At 39.5% G+C, this 21932-nt stretch overlaps 1 long non-coding RNA gene across 1 annotated transcript; it reads left to right on the top strand.

Annotated features, from left to right (window-relative positions):
- Nucleotides 1–18267: 18267 nt before the first annotated feature.
- On the top strand, nt 18268–21637 carry LOC130469202 (uncharacterized). Its single transcript, XR_008929604.1, has 3 exons — nt 18268–18552; nt 20620–20685; nt 21337–21637. It is a non-coding gene; the product is annotated as an uncharacterized lncRNA (long non-coding RNA).
- The last annotated feature ends 295 nt before the right edge of the window (nt 21638–21932 follow it).

Raw genomic sequence — 21932 nt, 5'->3', positions numbered from 1 at the left:
TTTTGCTTATGAAATAAATTCTAGGATTGCATGTAGCTTTGATTTTTCGCACTTTGAAATGATGATTGCATGATATTAGGCTTCTTGAATCTTGTAGAATATTGTTTGATAGCCACTCGAACTTGAGCTGTTGGACCTTGTAGTCTTGAATTTTTTAATTTTTGAAATTTTTTCTTGAACTTATATCTGCTATGGCGTGGGTAGCCTAGGCGTTGATGTAGAACTTGTATACCTGCTTTGGCATGGATAGCCTAGGCGTTGGTGTAGAACTTATATGCTTGTTTTGGCATGGATAGCCTAGGCGTTGGTGTAGAACTCGTATACCTTCTTTGGCATGGATAGCCAGGCGTTGGTGTAGAGGTCCTTGGTTGGGTCTGTACCGCCGCTGGGAGTTTTTGAATTTTGACTTTTGTACGAGCTAGCATAGGATAGCCCCCAGTTTAGAATCTTGATGTTTTGTATTTTGCATGACTTAGTATGCCTCGTCACACTCGAAGAAAGCTTGCCGAACGCTCAGTGGCTCGAGCTGCTATAGAGGATGCTTCGAATGATGAAGCGGCTGCCACAAACGTGCCAGAGGGGGGCATGATTCCCCGGAGACTACCTGCTTTCGTTAGCACTGGTTGGAGTCCTTCCGATCTAGTGTTCCGACCGGACTTTCATTTGTCTCAACGGCCTCGCGCTGGATTGGTGAGTCTTGTACTGTGCTTTGAATTTGTGTTTTGAACTTGTATAGGTTTTGAACTGATTCGTTCATCCATAGGCCGATGGAGAGTCGTTTCGCACCTTTTGGTCCTTGACGGAGATTCAGAAGGCTTTTCTATCCATCCGTGCTGACGAGGAGCCTATGGAAATCTGGTTGCAGATAGGTCTGGTCGATTTCTGGCGTGCCATGGGAGATACTCCTAGGAGAACGGGGATCAAACCCCGTCTACAGGCTTTGCTGGAGCGGTGGTGGGATACCACCAACACTTTTCATATGGCATGGGAGGAGATCGCCATTACTCCCTTCGAGTTCGCCATGATTACGGGCCTTCCTTTTTCCGAGAGGACCGTGATTTTTGATTCTAGGATGAAGTGGTTCTCGAGTACTGCCAGGGACTTGCTCGACTCTGTTGTTGATTTGGCGGATGATGACACTCATGCTTCTGTGACGGTGATCATGGATGCTATCCGTAGTGTAGGAATATCTGCAGAGCAGAGGGTTCGACTTTTCCTCTTGGCTCTGGTAAGCAGAGTGATGGCCCCGAGCAGGAACATCCGGGTGCACATCAGCTTCCTGACATCTTTGTAGGATTTCAGGGCTGTTTCGAGCCTCAACAGGGGTGGTATGGCATACGGCCACCTCTTGTATGAGATGAAGTGGGCTTCTCGGACAGCGCCTGAGGGCGAACCGAGCATTGCTGCTTTATGGAGTGTGTTGGAGGTATATGGGACTCCTTGTACTTTGTATCTTGTACTTGTATGCTTGTATCTTGAACTTGACTGATGCTTTGCTTGTTTTTGAAAGATTTGGATGTACGAGCACTTCCCGACTTTGGCACCGGATCGTACTGGAGATGCGGCTTACCCGTATGCTGCCTCTTGGATAGGAGCGGAGCGCAGGAGGGTGCCTCTGTCGGCCTCCCGCAGAGCTTGGTGGGTTTTACCCGTTAGTGAGGTAAACTGTTGTACTGTTTTGTTCTCTTGTATTTGTATTTGTATAGTTGTCTGAATTGTGTGCTCCGTAGGTGGTTTGGCGTCCTTTTGCTGACGCGCCTATACCTGTTTCGGCCTCTCGGGCCCATTTCTTGTCTTCGAGGTGGGTCTTTCTCCTGGGCGTGTATCGCCATATGTAGTACTTAGGGGAGCGCGTGTTTCTTTAGTATAGTACGGGGGAAAGGCTTGTCCCTAAGGATCCTCCGGGATCCATGTTGGCGTCAGACGATGAACTCGCCCAGCTCTACTTGAATGCTGGTGATGCTGTTTGCCTCCCTTGGGAGAACTTTGTAGATAGGAGGGGCCGCTATGAGGACCTTCTGGAGAGACTCGCTCCACCTGTACACTTCGTACTGCCGGTGAGATTTGAATCTTGCACCTTGTATTCTTGTATTCTTGTATTCTGGTATGTTGGTTTGATTGTATGATTGGATGATTGTATGTAGGAGGAGGAGGTTGATCTTGAGGAAATTCCCTATGCTGATAGGGTCATCCGCTATGAGAACTCGGACGGGAAACAGGTGGAGGTGACCATCCCTGTAGCTTCTCCTCCACACCGGAGATCGTATGATGCTGTACCTGAGCATTATGCAGCTGTAAGTACTTGTGTTTGCTTGAAATTGATTGTAATCTTTTATCTGGAAATTGATCTTGAATTTTGTATGCAGGCGCCTCGGGTGAGAGTGCGTCGCTGGATGCTTCTGATTGATTCCTTGAAGAGGCATTGTGCCAAGCTGACCCAGAAGCTTTCTGCCCAGGAAAGAGAGGTGCTTTTCTTGACTTTGAAATTTCTATTCTAGAAAACCAGAACTTGGATGTTGATTCTTGAAATTTGTACTTTGTATAGGAGCGCCGCCGAGGTCGCAGAGGTTCCATTTACAGGGAGCCCCAAGCGGAGACTTCGTTGAGGCAGGAAGGACCAAGCTTGGATCTGGGACAGGGGTCCTGTGCTAGTACTTTCCAGAGGCATTCTGATGCTGATTGGGGAGCTGCCCCTTTTGTACATGCTGATCCCACCAGGCATACTTTTGGGGATGCGAGTAGTTCGAGGCCTTTTGTTCCTCCCCCTGGTTACTACTTCGGAGGGAGCGATCCTCAGCCTTGGGGTGCAGATGCTTGGGCTTATTGGTCGTAGATGGAGAGGATGCGTCAGGCTCAGATGCTTGGGACACCGCACCAGTTCATGGGGATGCCGCCGCCTTATCAGTACCCTTCCCCTCAGCAGGGAGTTTATCCTTCTCCTGGCACTCTTCGTATCTCGGAGCAGGAGCCTGGTACCTCCGGGACAGAGTTGGATCGGGATCTGGAGCGTTACCGGAGCCGCAACAGGGGAAAGGAGCCTGTGATTGACATTACGGTTGGTGATGACTCGGACTGACCCTGCATGGTAGCGAGTTCCAGCTTGCCTTGGTTTGATTTTTTCGTATGGATGGTACTTGTATGGATTTGTACGGTTTAGAACTTGAATTTTTTATGGTTGTATGGTTTGGAAATGGGTTTGGAATTTTGAAGCTTGGTTTTTTGTATGTTTGAAAATTTGAACTTGTATGCGTTGTGTGTGCCTTTGAAATTTGTAGCTATATGCATGCATGAGGAATTCGCAAAAATTTTGAAAAAATTTACCCATTTTTTTGGGTGTATATACCCACTATAAGCCCCCACTTTGGCTGAGGGTTTTTAGTTAGGAAAAGCGCAAGTCAAAGTATATTCAATTTTTGATATGCATATGTAGACTCGACTTAGGACGCCGATCTAGGACTAGAATGCTTGACTTTTGAATAAATTGACCCGAAATCTGCCCGAAGCGCTGACTCGGACTGCTTGAAATTGCGCGGCTTGCGGCTTTGGTATCTTGAATAATGGAGGTTGTACTATGTTGTCCGAAGCACTAAAGGGTGTGTACTCGTAGTCATAAAGGAGGACGGTGGCCTCGTCCTTCGATGCAGGCCCCTGCGTTTGGCGCAGGGCTCGGCGCCTGGCGCTAGTGTGCTGACATGCTTGTATAAATAGGGGGCTCGTCGGATCATTTCTTTGCAACAATCCTTCCCTGCTTTCCTTTGCATACTCCTTCCTCAGGAAAAAGTAGAGAGAATATGGCTATGTCTTTTGAAAATGCCTTGAACTCGTGGCTCGGCTCGCTAGGCAAATTGGAGAAAAGGGAGCATGATGGCCTGCATCTTGGGTTCCTCGCCTCCTTTCGATTTGTAAAACTTGATGTGTACTTCATTCTTGTTGCTCTGGAGGCTTGGGATCCGAATCATCATGTCTTTCGCTTCGGGAATAATGAGGTATGTCCCCTCCCTGAAGAATTTAGTGCTATATTGGGGTGGCCCATTATGCTGGAGCCATGCATGCCCAGTTTTGAAGAACACTTTTTCTTGGGTTCTGATAGATATTCGGGCTTGAACCCCCCACTTTTGAGTGCTGTTGTATATGGCAGAGGGGTGGATTTGTCCCTCCTTGTCACCTATTTTGCTGGGCTTGATGTCTCCAAGGCTTTCCTCTTGAGGGCCTTGAGCTTTTGTATCTTTGCTCGCTTCCTCTTTTCGAAACAAGGGTTTGGCAATGGTGATGCCTTCTTAATAGAGATTGTAGAGCAATTTGCTAACGGTCGGGACCCAATATCGCTCGTGATTGGCGAAACATTGATGGGCCTTGACATGTTGAAATCGGACCCATCTTCCTTGCCATCGGGAAGTCCGGGATTACTCCAAGTAAGGATCTGGAGCTTTCTTGTATATTGAACTTGTACTTGTATTTTGAAGGTTGAATATTGAAATTCTTTTCTTGTATATTCCCCAAGGTCTGGCTTATGGAGAGGCTCATGCTGGTGGCACCACTGGAAAACATGGAAAGCTATAATAGAAAGGGATTCACTATGCGGCGCATGGTATATGGCCGGCTTTCTTTGGATGAGTGGCGAAGTGCACTTTTTGGAATTGGATCTTGTATAAGGTGGGTAGTTCCTTGGTAGAGAATTTCTGCTATGAGACATGCCCCAGGTTCTACTTCTTTGAGGGTGCCAAGCCTCACGTCGACTGCTAGAGTGAAGAGACAGTATGGCTTGAAACAAGAAGTCCCGGATTGTGCTGAAGGGAACCCGAAACCTGTTGCGCCGACTGCATATCGACTTGAAGTTTGGAGGCGGTATTGGGTCGCCAAACCATTCTTGAGTGTTCAATACCGGCCCGAGCCTGATACTCTGTCTGCAGGGTACATTGTTTGGATGAATGGCCCCAGCCAAAGGGACATTTCTCTCTCCGGACCAGCTAGAGTCCGAAGTTCTAGAGCTAGACGCCCTGCATCAACTGATTATGAGGAAGGTGACGGGAGTGTGGCCTGTCCGGTGCTTGACCGTTCGGAATACAAAGGAGGGTTCGTCATCCTCCCGTCTTGGAAGACTAGCAAGTTCCGCCGCTTGGGCAAGGGGAAGATTGATGATTGATTGCAGGATAGCCAGGGGATAGTACCCAAGGTGCCAAGACTCAAGAGCATAGTCGCCCGATCCTAGATCTTTGTAGGCTAATGTGTTTGAAGTACTATTGGAAGGAATTGTGTTTTAAGAATGTGTTTGGGAAATGTGTTTAGAAAATGTGTTTAGGAAGTGAAAAGGCTTTTGCACTTTGATTCACTTGTTCCTGACCTTGTACAAGCTTTGAAGGCTTTAGAGCCAAATAAATGGTTATTGTGTTAAATTCCGCATGAACATGCTTTGTTGGCACGTTTGGAATAAAGACAACAACAATTTGAATCTTGAATTTGATTTGATTTTTAGGATGCCCTTAATTTGATTTGATTTTTAGGATCCCCGTTAAGGAATCAGGCCGGACGTAGTTCTAACCCTTACAGGACTTTGAATTGGATTCTTGAATTTGAACATAGAACTTAGACATAGAACTTCTTGAGTTGATCGAAGTTTGTCAGAGAACGGAAATCTGTTCCATCGATGTCTGTTAGTTCGACTGCTCCCCCGGAGAGGATTTTCTTGACAATGTATGGGCCTGCCCAGTTGGGTTTGAATTTCCCCCTTGGGTCCATGATGCTTTTTCGAAAGGCTTTCAGGACAAGGTCGCCTTCCTTGAGGTTTCGGGTTCTGACCCTTTTGTTGAAATGTCTGGCCACTCGGCGCTGATTGACTTGTACATGGTGAGCGGCTTGAAGCCGATGCTCATCGAGCATGATTAGCTCATCATACCTTGCTTGTACCCATGTAGCTTCTGGGATTTTTCTTTCGAGGACTATCCTTAGAGAAGGTATCTCCAGCTCGATAGGTTGTACTGCCTCTATTCCATAGACCAATGAGAATGGGGTTGCACCAGTTGAAGTGCGAATTGAAGTTCGATACCCCCACAATGCCAAGTGCAGCTTCTGGGGCCAGTCTTTGTAATTGGTTGTCATTTTCATGATGATGGCTTTGATATTCTTGTTGGCTGCTTCGACTGCCCCATTGGTTTGTGGGCGGTAAGGCGAAGAGCGATGATGTTGAATTTTGTACTCGGTTAATAGGTATTCACACTCTCCTTGAAAATGGGTTCCCTGGTCACAAATAAACTCGTGAGGAAGTTCGTATCCGCATATGATGTTTTCTTGTATGAACTGGGCCACTTGCTTGGAACCCAACACTTTGAATGACCTGGCCTCGACCCATTCGGTGAAGTAGTCGATAGCAACCAGTATGAACTCATGACCCCCGGTGCCCGTAGAAGTGATTTTGCCAATGACGTCAATACCCCAGGCTGAGAATGCCCACGACGATGATTGAGAGTATAGCAATGATGGGGGTGTTAGGTTATGATACATATGAGAAAACATAAATCATGCGGAAAACCTTAATTCCAGGAAACATATTATTTAAACATAATCATATAGCATAATTTAGATACATACACTTTGTAGCGTGCCTTCCCTAGCGGCGCCCGAACCGAACAAGAACAAGTCTTTAGGACTCCAAGTGTCGTCCCTCCGTAGATAGTCCACAACACGTCCAGATCCGCCTTAAGCTTGACCAACTAGAATCGCCCTTAAGGTTCCTAGGATTTTCGGCTAATTAGGTTGCAAGTGTTTGGCTGATATTAGCTCCAAAATCTTACCTTTGAATACTCCAATGTTGTTATGTAAATATGTGACCTTAGGCACCTATTTATAGAGTAATGGAAAAGGAATTATAATCCCATTAGAATACTAATTTATTTAATTAGAATCCTGCTAGGACTCTATTTAAATAAACTTTATATGTTAGGATTAGATTTAATCATATGACGAATCCCGGTATCCTTAGGATTCGAGTAACACAAACGAGAGGCCCACAAGCACCGCACGCAGGCCTTACGGCCCACGCACAGCGCAAGGCCCACTCGTCGCAGCCCTTTGCTCCGCATGCGCGCCCAAAGCTTCGGCTGGGCCTGGCTTTTGCACTGGGCCTGGTCGAGGCTTGGCGTGTGTTTGTTGCGCTTTGGCTTGCTGGGCGATGGCCCGGCTTCGTGCTGGGCCTTCGTCTGGCAGGCCTCGTCCGATGCTAATTCGTACGATACGCTTCCGATTAAATTCTCGATTCCGGAATTTATTTCCGATACGAACAATATCTAATATTTCCGATTCCGGAATTAATTTCCGTTTCGAACAAATATTTAATATTTCCGTTTCCGGAATTATTTTCCGATTTCGGTAATATTTCCGTTTCAGGCAATATTTCCGATTCTGGCAATATTTCCATTTCCAATAATATTTTCCGATACGTACCATGTTTCCTTTTCCGGCAACATCTACGACTTGGATAACATTTATATTTTCGATACAATCCATATTTCCATTTCCGGAAACATCATCGTTTCCGGAGTATTCATTTCTTTCTTTTGACGATCTCAGCTCCCACTGAAACCAAGATCCGTCGATTCCGAATATCCATAGATGGAGTATTTGATGCCATGAAATATTTGATCCGTTTACGTACTATTTGTGTGACCCTACGGGTTCAGTCAAGAGTAAGTTGTGGATTAATATCATTAATTCCACTTGAACTGAAGCGGCCTCTAGCTAGGCATTCAGCTCACTTGATCTCACTGAATTATTAACTTGTTAATTAATACTTAACTGCATTTATTAGACTTAACATGAAATGCATACTTGGACCAAGGGGAATTATTTCCTTCAGTCTCCCACTTGTCCTTAGGGACAAGTGTGCATTTCCCAATTCCTTTGTCGCTCGATGCTTTCTCTTGAACATAAGGTAAGAGTTGTCATCCTTATTACGTCGAGAGGTGTTTCCCGATTTCAGAGTTCAACTGATCAAATAAACAGATAATCATAGCCTATGATTCATCTGAGCACGGCCATGCATTTTACAGTTTCTAGCTCTCCGAGTGGCCTTGTACCACTTTTAGCATCTCATCCCGATTTATGGGAGGACAATCCCAATCTTGCGATCTTGAGATTAGACTTCGTTTGATAGGTGATTACCTGAGCGTTGCTTTTATAGCCTCCTTTTACGGTGCGACGGTTGGTCAACATCAAAGTAAGCAGATCACAAACGAGTAATCTCAAATCACTCAGGTATTGAGGATTTAGTGTCTAATAACTTTAATGAAATTTACTTATGACATATTTCATCTCCTACAGTAAAGTTTCATAGGTCTGTCCGATACTAGTCTTCCCAAAGTAAGTATCTATGCAAATGATTATGACATTGCCATGTCCACATAGTTCAAGAAACAGAACTACTAGTCATCTTGCATTCTAGTCGTCTAACGTTTTCTATGCGTCCATCTTTATAGAAAACTCCGACCAGGGACCATTTTCAACTTTTGACATTCAAGTTCACTTGATAGACATTTCTTAGTCACAGGACTGGTCCTGACAGTCTATCTTGAATATATCATCAAATTGAAGGGACTCATCATTTAATACTAAACCAAGATTAAATGGAATATGAAAATACATTTCATATACGATAAATTTTCAACCCCAATGTTTTACAACCATGGGCCTCAAACCCATCTTTAAAACAGTTCATGGAATTCAAAGCTATGCTTCATTTCCAGTGCTACAATGTGAGTGTTTCTTCTCACTTGTTGCATAGGTTTAGTTATTATTCTTTGCCAATCTTAATATCCTTTTCATCGAATGTTCTTCGAGATATGATGATAAGATCTTTTGAGTATGTTTATTTTGTGATCTAGTCTTTCTTGTTACATTAGTGGTTCTACGCATTTTGTAATGAAGAACCATTAAGTCAATAGACATGTGATCTTCCCAAGTTCAATGAAGAACTCATTAATATAAACATCTCTGTTTTATTGCTTCTTAGGCAATAAGTACTTTTACTTCAACTGTTTAGGTTGCTAGTGATGCTTTGTTTGGATTTACTTATCCAAGCAATTCATAGATATGTGGAAGACTTTCCAGCTGTATCTTAGAACATAGAAATTAATATTTAATTTCCCACGCAACAACTCATGGTCTCCGATCCATGTTGCCATTTCAAAACACGATGCTCCATAGCTCGTCCTTGCCAATGGTTAACTCCAAAGGGATCTTGCTTGATCCTTTACCAGTGTTTATGCGTGTAGCATCAATATTTAGCATATCTTTATTTCCTTGAATCAAGAACTATTACTATGTACCTTTTCAAGTACCATAAGTATTCTTGATCTCAATCTAGTTGATATTCACTTAGATCAATAGAGATTGGTATATGTTCGCCATGCCTAAAGCCATACGATACATTCTTGGCGATCCTCATATTATATCATACATGATAAATTCTTTTGCAGAATAATTCCCAATTGAATTCTATTCATGTAAATTTAGCTCATTCTAGTTTCAGTAGATACTAAATCCAGCTAAATTCTTTGACATATAATATAGGTTAAGAATCTCACTTAGATCCTTTGATGTTTGACTTAGTAAATGCTTATACATAGTTCAAACATTCATTACTTAAATTTATTCATATGGATCGAATATCTCCAATGGAGTCTTTCGTGTTTGATTTAGTAAATGCCATTACTTAATCCAAAACAATAGCATAAGTTCTTTGTAAATAGATCTTAATACCCAGTATGTACTAAGTTTCGCCTTGGTCCATCATTGATGAATAATTTCAAATCTAAGTCATTAGCATTTGAATGTTATTTCACAATAGAGAGATATGTGTGCGATACAAATAGGACCAATTAAGTTTTACGTACTCCCACTAAACTTCTTATATATCTATAAGAGTCATGTACATTTTACGAAACTAAAATGCTTATTAGCTTCACTAAAATACAATTCCAATTCCCAATTGCTTGCTTAAATCTGTACTTAGATTTCATAAGCTAGCTTTTGTTTTCAAGTATGTATATGGATCCACAAATCCTATGACATGCCATGTACATAGTTTCTTCCAACATTTGATTGAGGAATACGTTTTGTCATCCAATTGCCATATGTATCAATATGCAATCATTGCTTGAATTATAGACTTGAGCATTACGAGTATGCATGAGGTTTCAACACAATCCACGCCGTGAATTTGCTTGTAACCTTTAGCAACTAATCTAGCTTTGTGTGTGAACAAACACAATTCCATGTTTGATTGTTTTTATCCTTAAAACCAATTTGCAACCAATAGGTGTGAAACTTATTCTTGCAAATCAACAAAATATTAATTTTGTCATCAAAACATTGGTTATGTTTTATGGCCTTTAACCGTCTAAAACATTTGAGTCTATATATGGCCTCTAACCATTTTAGGGAATCTATATTTCGTCATAGCTTTCTTACAAGTCACTAACTCATTAATCTACATAATAATAGTCTGACTGCAAGTTGTAGGTTTCTTCACTATCTAATAGAAGAATCTCATAGTTTCATTGACCTGAACTCCATGTTTCTTCACTATTTAGAAGAATCTCATAGTTTCAGTGAAGTCTATGCCTACTTGGGTATAGAACATCAAACAATAGAATATCAACAGACATTTGAAAGTCTTTGAATATTCTATTCTCCTTGAAGCACTTGTAAAGTCTTTTAAGAGATGTCTATTCTTTAAAGCCACTTCTAAAGTCCTTAAGAATAAGTGTTCGGATTTTTTAAAGAACTTCGAAAAGCCTCCGGAATGTCCGTTTATGTTTGTTGTTCGCCTCGAAGACTATCGAGGTCTATTTTCTCCCACTTGTCATTTTGGAAACGAATCTCCAAAAGGACATTATTTCGAGCAAACAAACATTATGTTCTCAAAAATTCGTGGTAGAAACAATACCCTTGTGTCTCATTTGAATAAATCACAATGAAACATATATCTATACTTGGGCCTTAGTTTGTTGAATAACAAACACTAAGCTCCCACAGAGTTTAGCAACTCTTTTAGATACATATATTATTGAAAAGATATTCTGAAATTACTTTTCAATACCTTTGACGAATTTGGTTTAGTTTGGTGGTAGTTGAGCATTTTGTTTTAGAAATTATAGGAAAAGTCTTTATAATCCATCATTGATCGAATCAAGTAATAATCGACTTCGATCATTCCAACTTAGATATGCCATATCTTATAGAGCTAGATTGTGAATTTTACTACACACAATCATTGATGATCATTTTTTACTAGGGTAATCATCAACATGATCTAACCTAGATCTTTATGATTTCTTGCCAAGTGGATTTTATACTTCTGAATCTTTGAACTAGCCAAACAGATTCAAACTCATATCACATTGAGTAAATAAACCTATATTCACTCAAGTCCATGTGAAATAATAAAGTCATAAAATCTTTCTTTAGCTTTGAACTCTATTGTCTAGGCGTTCTAACAATAGTTCATATCCTTTGTTACTTTCAACAGGTAAGACTATCTTGTCTTGAATTGATCTAGAAATCAACCAACTTTCAAAAGTCCATAAAAATAGATCTTTTGAATGTTAACTTGTTGACATGGTCTAAGCAACAATGCTAAAGGTTTGTGGAACTCAAATCAAGAGATTGATTTGAACCTAGTAAAGTTCTTACTGTTAAAAAATTGTTTGTTTTAATCAAGCATATTGACTCAACCCGTAAATGACCATTTCATCCAAATAAACAAACGTTGTTTTTGTTTTTCTTGAATGTGAGTCTTTATGTGTTTGAAAACATAAATTTAGGTATGCTGATTATGGAACGAAATATCCATTAAGTTCCATCCTTTGAAAGGACTTAAAACAAACCAGATGACTCTACAACTAATGTAGCATTGCCATGCTTCATTTCCCACTTGTAGGTCAATAGTGTAGCCTAGCTTCCATTGTTTGAGTTATTACCGTACTAAGAACCTCAAGCGGTATATGATACCAAGGAAGTTTGATTGCTAGGTCACTTCTCTTTAAACATAGAATTATAGGTAGAAATGGAGTTGTAAATTCCTTTCATTTGTTCCTTGTCTTAAGAATAGAATTCTTTAGTCTTGACTTTTATACATTGTTTAGACATGTCCAATGTCACTCCAACAAAGTTCTTACCATTTAATTTATGTTGAGTGTTTTGTTTCAACTAGATGATCTTACCACAAGCTTCTAAAGTTCTCTAAGCATCGATCTATTCGAATGTCTAGGGTCTAGACTCATTCGAGAATTAAATGGAAAAAGATTTTAGGTTGTTAACCATTGGTAAAGCTGAGCGTTTAAACTCAATGCTTTATGATCTCAAAACTACATTGTATTTTGAATTCACAAGCACCAATCGGTTTGCCATTCGACTTTGATACTCGAAAACAACCATAAAAGTCGCAAAAAGAAACGTACATTTTAAATTGCTCATTTTCTCTCAATCGAGGAATTTACTGTTACCTTTCTAAAAGGATTTACTGCAGTGCAAGATATTTAATTATAAACAATAATTAAAACATACATTGAAGCATGCAAAGTCTAAACATTTATCTTGAGTAATAACTTGAAAATTAAAGCAATCATGCAATTTAAACAAGTCATTGGCATTTTATTCGAATTTATTGTTCCGGCTGGTGTGAATAAAATGATTCCAAGATCCTTAAATCATTGAAGAATTAAGCACATTATGTATTTTGACTCAATTCTAAAATATTTTAGGTAAGCAAAAGCCTTTTGCTAATAGTCTAGAAACTACTCTTGGTTGATAGGTACGTCTAAGGACTTATTAGGTAAACCTATCGAATTTGCCACGACATAAAAGGACTCCTTACTTATATCGTTGAGTTTCACCAAACCTAACATGTACTCACAATTATTTGTATACCTTACCCCTTTAGGATCAATAAGTAACACCTCGCTGAGCGTAAAACTATTACTAGATTGATGTAAAGGTTATCCAAGTAAGTGTTATTTTGGCATGACACCTTTTAACTCAATTTTTAAAGTTTGGAACTTAAGGCTCTTACTATGTTGGTTAGATTTTAAGTGAACTAAAATCCTTAATCACGCAACATAATCAAGCCACAATCTTATGCATATTTAAGACATATTTAAAAGCAATAAATAACTTAAAGCATGCATAAGATAAATGTGATCTAGTATGGCCCGACTTCATCTTGAAGCTTCAACTTCAAAGTCCGTCTTGAAAATGGTTGGAAACTTTATCTTGAATTTCACCGTGGGAGGCACCATTTTCTTCAAACAGGATCAGCTATAATTAAACTAATTACAACTATTTGATGGTACGCAGACCATATTTGAATTGAAAAACAAATTTGGTGCATTAGGCCAATTACATTCAAATTAATGGTACGCAGACCATATTTTCTATCCTATTTGGGCCATACTAGTCACTTCATAACCTGCAAAACAGTACATATACAATATATACCATTCACCCATTCATTATCATGAATGGCCCATATAGCTGGTTAGTAAAACACATTATGCATCACATAAATATTTGCAGCAAGTATTCAGTCCTTATTAATTCTAATCAAGTTGTTTAACCTTAAAGGATTTGTAGACCTAATCAAGAGTTTATATATGATTAAAATTGCTCCCACTTATACCAATAACTTTATATGCTTTACTAATTTTAAACATAAATTTGTATTTCTAGTCTAACCGGAAACATACAAGTTTAATTAAAATTTAAAGATCATATAAAATTATAATCGAATCCATATATTTAATTTATTTTTCAGTTGAATTAAATGAATTTAAATTAATTCAAGGTTTAATTTTAGTAAAATAATTAGTATAAATTAAAAAATTTATAATAATTATAATATTCAAAATTAAAATCCAAGAAAACAATTTAAATTATTAATTTTAAAATTAATTAAAATTATTTCCGAACTGAAAATTCAAATTAAAATGCAAAACGACTCAATCGTAACATGACGAGCACTTGGGCTTGCGCCCAAGCCCCATCGAGTGCACGACCGATCGCATGGACATGGCACAATGCAGCAGCAGCCACGCGCAAACGCAGCAAGCCAAGCCACGCTTGCGCGCAGCCTGCTCACCAGCATGCATCACAGCAGCTCTCGTGGCGAGGCTGCGCTCGTTGGTGCGCGGAACAGTGCTCGCTGGGCGACCCAGCTTGCGCTCTCCCGCGCGTGCGCCTCGACCTTGTGCCACGCCCCTTCGCCCACCGCCCATCAACACAGCACACACACGCCCAGGCTCCTTGCCTCGCGCGCGTGCGCCATGACTTGGTTGCTCGTTGTATTCGTACCGCACGGGCGACGAGCTCCCTTGCTCGTCGTCTCGTGCCCGAACTATACATCACCCCTTAAGGGTAACACGTAGCTTCCATTGCTTTGTGCGTGCAACATTTATGGGCGTTTTTCATAAAAATTTAAAATTTTTAATTTAAAATTAATGACAAATTAATAAATCATATTAATTTCATAATTTTAGGGCTAAAAATCGAAAATTTATTAATCAATTCATTTCTGATTAACATGGATTCAAATCTAGGTCATAAAAATTTAAAATTTAACATAAATTAACAATTTTTATGGTGGATTTTAATCATGGATACCTAATTAAATTATTAATTAATTATGAAAAATAAATCAATTCTAAATTATTCGAATTTCAACAAATTAATCATAATTACAAATTAGGTTGTATAATTAACAAGTCTAAGCATTCAAAGTTGTTAAACATATACTGTAGCTCAATCAAAAACTCAAGATTTATCAACAAGAATCGAAAATATTCAATTTAACATCTTAAATTTACAAACTTTTGCGTTCGAAAAACTAAAACCTCCGAAAAGTCATAGTTAGGCTTCGAATTTGGGAATTCTGGGTTCAGCCGAAAATCACTTGATTTGGATGAGTGTGAGGGGGTCGAAAAAGCACGAAGCTAATGCGTGACCTCGTCCCTCGTGGGTGTGACGCTTCTTTTTGTCAAATCAAGTGTAATTGGATTTCCTGTGAGTTTACACCCAGTTGACTAGTAATATAGGAGTCGTCATTCAGTTTTTAACGACAAGGAGAAAAACTGACAAAACCCGGTTATCGTGACATAAAGGGAGTGCAATTATGTTCTACCACAACGGCCATAGGTTCCATTGTGATCCCTGGTGTGGGGATCGCTTAACGTATACCCGTAGGGCAGAGATTGAGAGTTCGGGGGACTGTAACTACCGAGAGGAGTACTCGCTCTTCGATAACTCCAGAGGCAGGATATCCTTACTAGCTCAGCATAAATAATTGAAGGGACATGTGTTAACTATTAAACTAATCTGAGTTGATTTTAGCAATATGCAACATATAGTACTAGATCGAGCGCGATTACCTGATTTAGATTGTATTAAGGGACCTAGCATGATAATCCAATTTCCCAAAAATTTCATATTTATTAGGCGTGATAGAACAATCAGATTTAGTTAGTTTAACAGTTCATAAAAAGGGCGAGGAAAGCAATTAAATCATAGAAAAGGGACACATTACGACGCACCCTTGAGAGGTGCGTCACGGTTCTCAGAAAACTAACCACTTTGACTTTGCTATTTCTCCTTTTATTTAACGAATCTCAAGGTACGGGACAAGATATGTTCTGTTCGATTTATGGATCGATTGCGACAGAACGCGTGATCAGTTTCGCAGCGTGAGATTGAGGGTTCGGGGGTTGGAGTCAATACTTTGAAATAATAATTGTGTGTTGTCCTTTTTTCACGTCGAACCTGGGCTATATTTATAGCAAAGAGTTCGTGGAAAGATAGAATTGTAGAACTCTAATCCACGAGGAATTAGGAAAGAACACGTCGCAGGTATTTTCAGTGCCTAGGCCTGGGCGCCGAAGATTTCGGCGCCCAGAGCCAGGCGTTGAAAATAGGATCTGGGCTGTTTTCTTAGTCAGATTCGGATTCCTAGAATCCGGAGTGTTTGAGACTTAATCGAGTCTTTTAGTGCGTATTAACCTTGTGACGGAATGTGTCTGGGCCCGTTACGAACTCTAGGCTCGTTAGGATTTTAATTAATACGTGACTCTTATTTTCAAATCATATTAGGAATAGGATTCTCTCGTAATCTCTATCTCATTTAGGATTTATGTTGGAGTGCAACACCTAATTCTGACAGGTTTCTATCTTTTATGACTTGCCACTTTTAACAACTACCCATTACGGCAATTACTATTTTTGGCAGGTTTCCATAAATAGTAGGTTTCGGGTGAAATGAAAAGGGGTGATCGAGATTCGTTATTTTATAGGAGATGCGTTGTCAAGTGGAGATTTATTCTTTTATCATCGAACCTTCCCTTTTGGGAATGGGGACAAAAGTAGGTGTCTACAGTTAGCCCCCACTTTGACTAAGTCTTGGAGTAAGACGATGGTCAAAGTATTAGACGAAGTGCGTCGCACAAGCCATGGTGACCTGTTTTTGCGAGGGTCTCACGAGCCCCCAAGTGATAACATTTGACTTAAGGGTCATCACTTGAAGTGTCGACATATCCCTCACGTGTCATTGGGATTTGTCAACGGGTAGTATAGAAACTTCCTCACTTTGTCATTGGAAGGATCTAAAGGTGCGTAGAAACTCCCTGACTTTGTCATTGGGAGTAGCTACAGATGTTTTCGAAATCAAAGCTATAAATCGTAATTGGGCCTGGCCAAGCCCAATCACGAGGTAAAAATGTTTTTAAAGATTCTCATTTTCAGGGTTAGCTAAATGAGAAAACCCCCTTGTTTTTATGGGACGTAAAACGAAGGAAAATCCAGCACATCGTTCTTTTTTGGAAAAAACGGAAAACCAATCTTTGGAAAAAGGGAAAGCTACTCACATCGTTCTTTTTGGAAAAACGGAAAACCAAAAAAAGTTATCGCTGCAGCGACTAAGGACCTGCGCGGTTAGTGACGCAGACCCCGCCGGCTAAAGATGGCGAGCCTGTCCGCTAAGGGTGGACACCCCGTCCGATAGAAGTGGACGAATCTATTTTGAAATTTGTTTTGTGTTTATTTTTTATTGAAAATAAGGACCTACGTGGTTTGCGCCGTAGACCCCGCCGGCTGAAGATGGCGAGCCTGTTTCATTTTGAATGTGAAGATTTTTTTTTTGGAAAACTGAGGATCTGCGCGGCTAGTGACGCAGACCCCGCCCGCTGAAGGTGGGCGAGCCCTGTCCGCTGAGGGTGGACGTCCCTGAATTTGTTTTTTTCTTGATTTGGAACTTGCGTGGTTCGTGGCGCGATCTTGCCTGATTGAGGTGGGCAAGTCCCTATTTTTTTGTTCATTGTGATTTCTTTTGAGATTTCCTTTTTATTCATTCTTTGTAGGAGCGAATTCTTCCGAGGGATGCTCGGATTTAGTTATAACCTGAACGTGAGTTGACAATGGGTTTAGACGGACCTTTGTCTTGCGACCGTCTGCTTTCGTGGTTTTGAGCTAGTCTTTACGGCTCGATTTTTGGCACCACTTGGCCTTTGATCAGAGGACCATGTACAATTGTCAGTGGTGACCCCTTTTCTGAGGTCGAACCTGTTCTTTTGAGATCATCCAAACATGGGACGGCGTATAGCGTATTCCGAGAATGTGATTTGGATTGTGCACTTTTTGTTGGAGTATACTTTTCGCGAGCCCCCAAGCACTCGGGCTTGTCGGTCATTTTTCGCGTATTTCATAACGTCTTGTAATCATGTTTGGGGTCGTGCTCGTATGTGCGAGCGACCTTTCATAGTGGTGTGCTATTTCGGCGAACCGTGGGGTGCGACTTCAGTTTTCAGGCGACATCCGGTTTAGCTTGGCCCGGATTAATCTTTTGACAGACAAGCATTTTTTATTTGAGAAACTAACGACTTAACAACATTTTTGGTGTTTCCACTACTACAAAAATGGGCAAAGAGACCCTCAATAAAAGACCCATTGTACAAGATAACGGGTCTCTTTAATAGAAGAGATCTAATTTTAATAATAAGGGGTCTCTAATGTACATTGGACCCGCACATCACAATAAAGGAAGACCCCTTAGGTAAACCGACGGGTCTCTATGTTACATTGGGCCCCGCTAAAATGTTGCTTGCAAAAAACAGATAGAGAAATGTAAAGACCTAACGGTAGGAACACGGGTCTCTTTCCCGTTTTAAATTAATAAAAAAATACAGTACATAAATGTGAATGCTTTTTTTTATTTGATTCAATGTGAATGCTTTTTAGTCCTCACTTTGTGCACTCTCTCTCCCCTCAAACTCACGTTGGGCTTGTTCCCAGTTTCCATCTCACTCTCCTTCAATGCTTTATCCTCTATTAACCATGTTACGGACTAGCCGCAACTCAGACTTCATAAATTCCGGAGGGCCAGGCGCTTTTAAATCGCCGATGAATCCACCAGTAAAGGCGCAGTTGGAAAGGTCTGCCAGTGGATCGGTGCCGCCGCCGTCGTCTCGTCGATGTTCGATTTGAAGATGGTCAACCGTTTTGAACACTGAATCTTCTATTACTGTAAGATCTTATTATTGTTACTGTTTTTAATTTCAGGCAAATTTTTAATGATTTCAATTGATTTTGATTAAGATATGTAAATATGCGGGTATTTTTAGGGTTTTCTTGATTTGCATTTTAAATCTGTATTTGTGGATTATTGGATCTGGAATTGTTTTGCTTTTGATTCTCATAATTTTCGGTTGTCAGATTAGAGATTGTTCATTTCATTATTGTGAACAGCTTTCGTATTATTTTTTTCTCAGTGAACATTGGATGATTTTTGAATTTTGAATTGTGAATTGTGGTAAACTAATTGGTTTGTTTTTGGGAGTTTTAACCTTAAAGTGGATTATTTTTTGGTAGCCTATGAATTACTATGTTACTATACTCTGATTTTCTATTTGGTATATGCTTTTACTAGTCTGCTTTATTTTTGTTTTGTTTATGTACATGCTTCTATTCTTACTGGTACAATATATATGTCTGGTTAGCTTATATCATCATCCATCATCAAGGGTCTCCTCCTGATGTCCCATTGCTACATATGGATTGAGCCTCCTCCTTAATGAAAGAAACGGTCTAACATAAAGAATCCAAGTATTATAAAATATGAAATAGATAATGATGATACTCATTGAACAACAGTAAATGTAGCCCTTCAATAAGATACTTGCAGCATAATCCTTTCATAAAAAAAATTCACCTCACTACATCATAGTATTTGTTTGAATATGCTCAATACATGGAGTACAAATGGAAATTATTCTAGGATTGAATGCTGGACATAATTAGATAAACATAATTAGAGGAAATTAAGGCCAAATACGATCGATCCTTGAAGCATCTAGATTATTTAAATATCAGGTTCCAGGCTTATTATCCTGTGAAACAATGGCAGAAAAAAAGTCATTTCACTAGCAGCAAAGCCAGCAGTTACACAGTACAGCTCCCTAAAATGAAATATATTTAGCAAATTTGTCTGATTGAAAACCGTCAGGCAAAGCATATCAAATTTCTCTAGCTGCCTAGTTGATACTAGCCTTCTACCAAACGTAAATCAGTGTGTACTCTCATAGCAGTAGACACAGAACAAAAGCTTCAGACAAGAACATGAAGGCCTCAAATATGACGTATCAACAATTGTAGTTTCATCTATGCTCATACCCTGATATCGACTAATAGTGTGCTCTAAAATTAAAATCAAAACTTTAATACTTGACAGTAATAATATTGTTATACTTTTACCACTAATATTCATTTTGTAATTTTCGCAGGCGTTTGTTTTTTCATGAATTTTTTACGAGTATTTGATTATGCCTTGTTTGGAAAATTACATTGTTAATGTCACCATTACTAATGGCGTACTTCAATGCCAAAATTTTGTTAGAGAAGGAGCTTCCCTTAACATCAGAAATTGTAGTTGCCTAGTTGGCATTCATCTTGGTCTTTCTTTCTTGACAGAAATTGTAGTTGCCTAGTTGGCATTCATCAGAAATTGTAGTTGCCTAGTTCCCTTAACAAGGAATTCATCAATTGAACAATATCACAACTGCGGAGTGCAGAGCCTGTTGTTGATATATATTTATAATAAATGTCTGGATCTACTTTTTATAAGAAGTCTTATTAGTTACTTCAATTCATTGGTATTGAGTTTTGCTACTAAGAATAGTCTTATTCTTAAGAACTTTATAACTTTCTAGGCCTTGAGTCAAAGTAAATCTATGTTGCTTTCAGTTGTTTAGACTTTAGGGGGCTTAGTTTATGCTGGGGTTTCTTTTGTGTGGTTTTTTCCTGCGTTTATTCTTTATTCAGTACACGAATGAATGTAGAGTCTTGCGTTTCTGTCAACAACTGTGTGTTTGGAACTGGTTCTGTTGGTGGTAGTGTCTAGGTCTGATTGCTTGAGGTGTTAGCACTTAGCAGTAGTTTTGTGCATTGCGCCTTAGAAGGAGAAGAATCCTTTTATGGCAATAATGGTTTTGACTCTTATGGTCTACTTTCTTCATGAAAGCGATGCATGTCATTTAGAATTTTAGAAACAACTTCCATTTGGCAAGACTGACGGAACAATTCTGCATTGTGAAGGATTGTGGACCACTGGACCTTGACATATCTCATTAGCTTGGATCAATGGATCAACATACTTTCCAGGTAATTATATACTCTCCATTGGAACAATTTATAGCCTCGAACCTGGTATGCAAAGTCCTGATTTGAAGTTCTGGTTTGAAGAGCTTACTGGGAGTCTGGGGCTGATAGCTTGATGTCTTCTTTGCTACTTTATATTGTGAACTTGTGATCACTGTTTTTGTACAAAAAACTGATGGTTCATCGCTTGTTATCATCATAAGTTCCTGCTTGATTCACTGTGGTTGTTGATATTCATGAGATCATAATTTTGAACAATCGTGTTAAGGGTTCAAAGAGAAATTTTCTTTCATAAGTTGTAACTTTGATTATCTGGATAAAATTTGGTTGAAATAAAATGAAGTTTTGTCCGTTAATTTTCTGTATTTACTGTGCTGTCTGAAATTTATTCTTCTGAAATTTAAGTCCTGCAAGATATATCTGCTATTCAGAGTAAATTCTGTGGTGGTCAAAATAGTGTTGGTTCTAGCTGATTTGCCGTTCATGGGCACTTTTGTGCTTATCAGCTTGTCTTGTTCTGCGTTCTCAATCCGAGTTTCTTCATGTTGTTTTGCACAACTTTGACTTGTGAATTAGTGATATTATGCTTTGTGATTATGACTTGTGAAGTTGTTATCCTTGGGCTCTCTCTCACGTGCTTTAGTTGTCTTGTAGTTATTTCTTCGAGCTCCCGGTGCCTACTCCAACTAATATTGATGAGATCAAGGGCATGATGTGGATTAGACACATATGTTGGAGCGTGTTATGTTCGAATCATGCTTTGGGTGATTTTTTTTTGAGGGGATGCTTTGGGTGATATTTCACGGAGCATAAAGACACAAATTAGGAAAATGTAGGTGGTCGTATGAAATGGTTTAATGCTATTTAAAGTTGTAGCAGGACTTAATTTTATATGTATTTAGTTCTAAATTTTTGTTGTAAAATATTGTATATAATACTAATTATTATGGTAATTTTGTTTTAATGCTTCCATTTTGGTGTGTGTGCTACTGTTTTTTTTTATTTAAAATATTGCTGAAAAGAGACGCGTTATTTATAAACATAGGTCTCTCCATTTTCAAAATAAAAAAAATGTTTAAATGTCAAAGAGACCCCCTTTCTTCAATATAGGATCTGAATTTTTCTAACAAAGAGACCCCATTTCTCTGATGGTGGGTCTTTTTTATTTATCAAAGAGACCCCATTTCTTTAATGATGGGTCTGTTCTTCTATTAAATTATTTTTAGAGTTGCTAGGAAAACAGACCCCCT

The sequence above is a fragment of the Spinacia oleracea genome, chromosome 3 (assembly GCF_020520425.1).
Source record: "Spinacia oleracea cultivar Varoflay chromosome 3, BTI_SOV_V1, whole genome shotgun sequence".
In the NCBI taxonomy this organism is placed as follows: Eukaryota; Viridiplantae; Streptophyta; class Magnoliopsida; order Caryophyllales; family Amaranthaceae; genus Spinacia; species Spinacia oleracea.
This window is presented reverse-complemented; position numbering and strand designations above follow the sequence as displayed.